Source organism: Manis pentadactyla, chromosome 10, assembly GCF_030020395.1.
Source record: "Manis pentadactyla isolate mManPen7 chromosome 10, mManPen7.hap1, whole genome shotgun sequence".
Lineage (NCBI taxonomy): Eukaryota > Metazoa > Chordata > Mammalia > Pholidota > Manidae > Manis > Manis pentadactyla.
In genome coordinates this window covers 21,644,838-21,651,479 of record NC_080028.1, presented here as the reverse complement: position 1 = coordinate 21,651,479, position 6,642 = coordinate 21,644,838, and positions in this window count along the sequence as shown.

Below are 6,642 nucleotides of genomic sequence, written 5' to 3'. Positions count from 1 at the left end.
TCCTTGGTAAGCAATGTACAGCCGTTATACTCACAGAATGACATGGGGAAACTCTGAGACACCTCTCCCCACTCTCTTACCAGGTAGTAACTAGTACTTGTCAGTCTCCATTTCCCTTTTTTTCCCCACTTTCACTGTGTTAGTACTTAACGTGTGGCACACTCATAATTGTTAGTCTTCCTTTGAGACTAAGCAAAGATGTTACTGTAATATATTCATCATGGAGTTGTATTCACAAGATGAAAGTGCCTTTATCTCCATCATTTATGTATCCCTCAAGGGTGATTTTATTTAAATTAGTGATTCTCAAAGTAATATATACACTGTAATTAATCAGAAAGCAAATAGCATCAGAGGCTTAAAATAATACAGAGTACTTTATTGTATGTGTTAGATATGTTCTATGCACTTGATATGTATTGACTCAATCCTCAAGATGATCCTGTGAAGTTGGTATTTTCTTATCCTATCATTACAAATGAGAAAATTGATGCTAAGAGAGGTTAAGAAACTTGTCCAGGTTTGCACAGCTGGCTAATGATGGTTCTGGTTGCATATGATATGGCAGAGAGGACCTAAAAGACCAGCAGTGTATACATAGTGCCATCTGTCCTGTTCATTCTTGCTCCTTCTACAACTTTGAGGATGCCTCAAGTTCCAAACCTCTTTAGGATTTCTCTTAGGATTCACTTCTGGTTGTACCCTTTCTTTACCTTGTTAATTCATTTTCTATTTCTTAATCTGTTTTCCATCTTCATAGAGTTTTTTGAAATGTATTGTCTTTTGATGTGTCTCTCCCATTCTGTCATTGTGTTAAACATTTTAAAATCCTTTTAATACAGTCTCAAGAGGAAGAGGTTATAATGTTGCCAGTCTTTCACCTTGAATTAGTAGTTACTGAGAGCTTTTCAGAGGTCACGTACCATCTTGCCACTAAGATCTGAGAACGAAGTAGAGGAGAAGACCCAGAATTTGAGTGTAGGGGATCTTAATATAGATCATTAGTTTGATATTTATGCTATGTATTTGTGGTACTTTGAAACTGATGGCTTATAAAATTTTACCACCCACTTTAAATATTTATTTGATGCCTCTGTGCCAGGTATAATTTTCAGCAGAGTGTATGGATGCAGTTTTAGAAATATCTTTGAACTTGTGTTTGGCATTCTTTTAGGAAAATTGTTTTTCAGATTTTTGACCATTCCATTAACTTGCAGCACTGCAGATTTATTAGCAGTTTACATGTTACTATTAATTGTTCTTTGGTTGTGAGAAGTCAGTAATGTTTAACCATTGTAAGTCAAAGAACCAAAGATCTGTCAGCTTGTTTGAAATAAAGCAAAGCTGATTATGAAAATCAGATGCTTTTATACTACACCAGTATTGACTTTATTGTCCAGAATCTAACATGTTGATCTTGTGATAGTGAATACTTTGAAATTGGGAAGCAGTGTGAAGTGTGCTTTCTTTTACTTGTCCTATTGATAAATTATCACAGTTTGTGTTTTGATTGAGAGAAGAAATAAGTTGTATTGCCATGTAACCTCAAAACTTAGGAGCTTCAAACAATTATTGCAGTTTTGATGGGTCAGAAATTGGTCTGACTTAGCTGTGTGGTTCTGACTCCAGATCCTATTACTTTGTATTTAATCTGTCCAACAAGGCTGGGGTATCATCTGAAGGCTCAGCTGGAGCAGGATCTGCTTCCAAGCTCACAGGGTAGTTGACAGGCCACAGTTCCTTAATGGCAGCTGTTGGCTGGAAACATCATAGGTTACCTGAGTGCCCTCATGACATGGTAGCTGGCTTCTCCAAAAGCATTCCAAAAGAGAAAGTGCACCTATGATCAAACCCACACTGTTATGTAACCTCTTCTTGGAAATGATATACCATTACTTTTGCCTTATTCTATTGGTCTTACAGATCAACTCTGATAAAGTGGGGAAGAAACTACACAAGAAGTATAAGTACTAGAAAATGGGGCTCATCTTGTAGTTTGGCTAACATAACTACCTTAAAATGAGGGGTTATATAGCTACTTAATCTGGAATTAATATAGCATTTGGAAACATGTTAATATAGGGACATTTCTTTGGAGTGTTCACTTTGATCTGTTCATCAGGCTAAAAAATTGATTATAAAGTTAAATGTGAACGAAAACAGCAATGAGGTGAGGTAGATTTGTTACCTTTCAAAGGTAAATTCAACAGACTTGAGAAGATACGGTCAGAGAAGGATAAGTAAAAAATTAGAGGTTTTTTTACTCGGTTGTCTTAGTGGGAGGTGGTGCCAGTCTCTGAAAGAGAATTCCAAAGACTAAAGATAGGGAAAAGGGGATAGACTTAGGATTGGAATGTACTGATTTTGATATCCCTGTGGGAAATTCTAGTAACTAACAAAATACTTGACGCATAATAAGCACTCAGACACTATATACAAATGCAAATGGAGGTCATCTGTTGGGTAACTACCTTAGCAGCGAAAGCAGAAATGGTTGGGAGTCCAATATATTCCAAGTGGTGGGAATATGTAAGGTTGTCCAGATTTGGAAGTCAGAAAGGGCTACAGATGAGTATCAGTATTCAAGGTCTGGGTACTGAAGGAACACCAGGTGAATGCAGTATCATTAAAGAGCATTTTAAGAGAAATGGTCAGCAGTTACGCCAAGCAAAATGTAGGCAGAGGAAGATGTCTACCACATTGACCATTAGGTGACTTTGGTGACAGTACTTGCAGTATTTTGACAGGGACAGAAGTATAGACAGCTCTAAGAGAATAAGGGAGTAGCTTGAAAATTGACAGTATGTCAAGGAAGGATTTTTGTGTCTGAAGTGAGGCCATACAACCAGCATGTACATCAAGAAACAATGAAAAAAATCCCAAACTCATCTCCCTTCTCGTTTCTGTCCCTCACCGACCCCTGCGAAGAGAAACCACTGTGCAAACACAACACCATGGATTTTTTTTCCCTGCTTTTGATGCCTTACATGTACTCCTTCGAGTGGCTTTAACTTCAGTTGTTTATGAGATTAATCTATATAATTGTTGTGGTAGTTTGTTTATTGTTATTGTTGCATTGTTTCATTATGGGTATAGCATAATTTATCCATTTAACTTTCAGTGGGCATTTGGGTAGTTTCAAGGTTTTGGCCATTGCCAAAGCACTGTGACCATTTCTGTACATGTCCTTTGGTGGGTGCATGTGTGAGTATTCTGTCTGTTGGGCTATAGGGTTTGCTTCTGTGCCAGTTGTCTTTCATACTGATGTGTAGAAGTTCTTTATATGTTCTGGATAGTAGTAGCTCTTTGTCAGTATATCAGATGCCAATCAGGAGGCAGAAGTGACACCAGTTATTTGAACAAATAATTTAAGGAATTATTAACCCAAGTTACTAGGTAACTGAAAGAGTACTAAGAGAATTTTGATGTTCTGTGGAGATAGCAACTACAGCAGTTATAAAACCTAAGGGCTAGAGAGAGCAAAGAGGTTGAAACTATTAAAGATTAGAAGCTTGAAACAGGAACCCTTGGGGCTGAAACAGACCTCTGAATAGGGAATGCTGCCAGTTGAAGGAGGGGGACAAAGAAACTCCACACTGGATTCAGCTACTGATAGAGGAAAGAACTTCAGCTGCCAGAGTCATCGCTGAGTTGATTATCACAGGAACTGCAAGATAAGTCCACAAGAAAGAACAAGTCTCCCTGTTCTCCAGCCCTTCAGGCTGCAGCATCCATTAGCAGAGTCTTAACAGGGAACCAGCCTGCAGAGCAGAAATGTGGTTGCAGAGTCCTATCTTCAACATCACAAAGCAGAATAAGGGTATGTGGGGCGAAGAGACATAATTGGTAGAAGTCAATTTGCAAAATTAACTCAGGAAAAAAATAATAGTACTGTACCTATTAAATTGAAAATATAACTTCAAACACAGAAAGAAAGCTCAGTGATAGAATTCTATCAAGACTCCATAATGAATTTATAAGGAATATAATAAAACATCCCGCCAATTTTGCACTCCCAAGGACCAGAAATCAATTGAGTCACTTCTCAACTTGTTCCATGCAGTTCTGTCAGTGAAAGGATGACTTTCATACCTATATATAAAAATAGTGCTAGAGAAATTAGATCTCTATATAGGAAAAAAACCTTGACCCCAACTCAACTCTGCACAAAAAATCATTGAGGTGGATCATTAACCTAAACAGGAAAGCTAAATTCAGCTTCTACAAAAAAAACATGAGAATATCTTCTTGACCTTAGAGTTGGCAAACATTTCCTCAATAGAATCCAGAAAGCACCAACCAATTGGTAAATTGACTTCATACTAAGAAGTACAAATCAAAAGACATTGTTAAGAAGTGAACTCAATGGCGGAAGATAACCCCAATACATGTATATGACAATTTACTCAGAAAAAGTTCTGAAAATAGTACATGATCTGACTCAAAGTTCGAAATGAGACAAAATTATACTGTTTAAAGATGTACAGATGATCATCCACGTTATGGTTTGACTTAACAATTTTTACAGCTTTATGAGGGTGCAGAAGTGATACACGTTCAGTAGAATTTTGAATTTTGATCTTTTTCTGGGCCAGTGATGGGCAGTACCATACCCTCTCAGGATGCTAGGCAGTGGCAGTGAGCCACAGCTGCCAGCAGCCATGCAATCACAAGGGTAAACAATTGATACACTTAGAGCTGTCACAGAACCATTCTTTCATTTTCAGTACAATATTAGTCAACATGTTAGTTAATGTAAAGTAGACTTTGGGAGTTATGTAATTTTGCTTAAGTGTAGGCTGATGTAACTGTTAACCAGGGTAGGCTAAGCTCTGATGTTTGGTAGATTAAGTGTATTTAAAGGCATTTTTGGTTTATGACACCATAATGTCCTCAAGGTTCATCATGTTATACAGCATGTTGTAAATTGTATATCTAATCAGAAGTTAATATCCAGAATATATTTTTTATAACTATGACTCAATAGCAACAAAGCTTCAAATAACCCAATTTTAAAAATGAGCAAAGGACTTGTAAAGACATTTCTCTAAAACAGATAAATGGCCAGCAAGTGTATGAAAAGGTGCTCAACATCGCTAATCATTGCAGAAATACAAATCCAATGAGCTATCGGGGGAGCCAAGATGGCGGCGTGAGTACGACAGTGGTAATCTCCTCCCCTAAACATATGTTTTTGAAAATACGACAAATAAAACTATCCCTAAAAGAGACAAGAAGACACAGGACGACAACCAGACTACATCCACACCTGCAAGAACCCAGTGCCTGGAGAAAGGGGTAAGATACAAGATGCAGCCCGGCAGGACTGGAGGCCCCTCACCCCAGCTCCCAGCGGGAGGAGAGGAGTCAGAACGGGGAGGGAGAGGGAGCCCAGGACTGCTAAACACACAGCCCTAGCCATTTCCACAGGAGCACAGACACACATGGCATGCGTGGGGTGCTGGAAACTAGGGAAGCAGGACAGTAAGACCTGTGAGTGGGTCCCACAGCCGGCGCCACTGGGACAAAAGCGAGTGCTTTTTGAAAGTCTTAAAGGGACAGGGACCCCACACCTGGACAGAAGCATCCCAAGTCACAGTCAAGCAGCTGGAAATTCCAGGGAACTCCGGGCGCACTAACCCCCTGGGCAACAGCTCTGAGACCCCTCACAGAGGTAAACAGCCAAACAGCCCCCCGTCCATTACCCCTCTGGGGCCCTGCCATAGCAGAGTAGCGGCCTGAGGCTGGCCACACCCACAACCCACAGCAAGGGAGCTTCCTCCATACCGGCCGGGCAAGATACAGAGACCCAGTCTACACGCAGTTGCCCAACACAAGCCACTAGGGGTCGCAGTTGTCCCAGTAAAGAAAGGCCAGGAACAAGTGGAAAAAGTCTAGGCTCTCCCAGCTGACAAGATGCGTCAATAGCTCACCACTGCACCTATCAACATGAAAAGGCAAAAAAATTTGATCCAGACAAGACTAACCCAGACAGCTTCTACATCTTCTCCTGAGAAGGAACCTGGGGAGATAGATTTAGCCAGTCTTCCTGAAAAAGAATTCAAAACAAAAGGCATGACCATGCTGATGGACTTGCAGAGAAATGTGCAAGACTAAGGAGGGAGAATACAGAAATTAAACAATCTCTGGAAGGACTTCAAAGCAGAATGGACGAGATGCAAGAGACCATTAATGGACTAGAAAACAGAACAGGAACGCAGAGAAGCTGATGCAGAGAGAGATAAAAGGATCTCCAAGAATGAAAGAATATTAAGAGAACTGAGTGACCAATCTAAACAGAGCAATATCTGCATTATAGGGGTACCAGAAGAAGAAGAGAGAGAAAAAGGGATAGAAAGTGTCTTTGAAGAAATAATTGCTGAAAACTTCCCCAAACTAGGGGAGGAATGGCCCCTCAGACCACAGTGGTACACAGAACTCTCATGACAAGGGATCCAAGGAGGGCAACACCAAGACACATAATAATTAAAATGGCAAAGATCAAACACAAGGACAGAGTATTAAAGGCAGCCAGAGAGAAAAAAAAGGTCACCTACAAAGGAAAACCCATCAGGCTATCAGATTCTCAACAGAAACTTTACAGGCCAGAAGAGAATGGCATGATATACTTAATGCAATGAA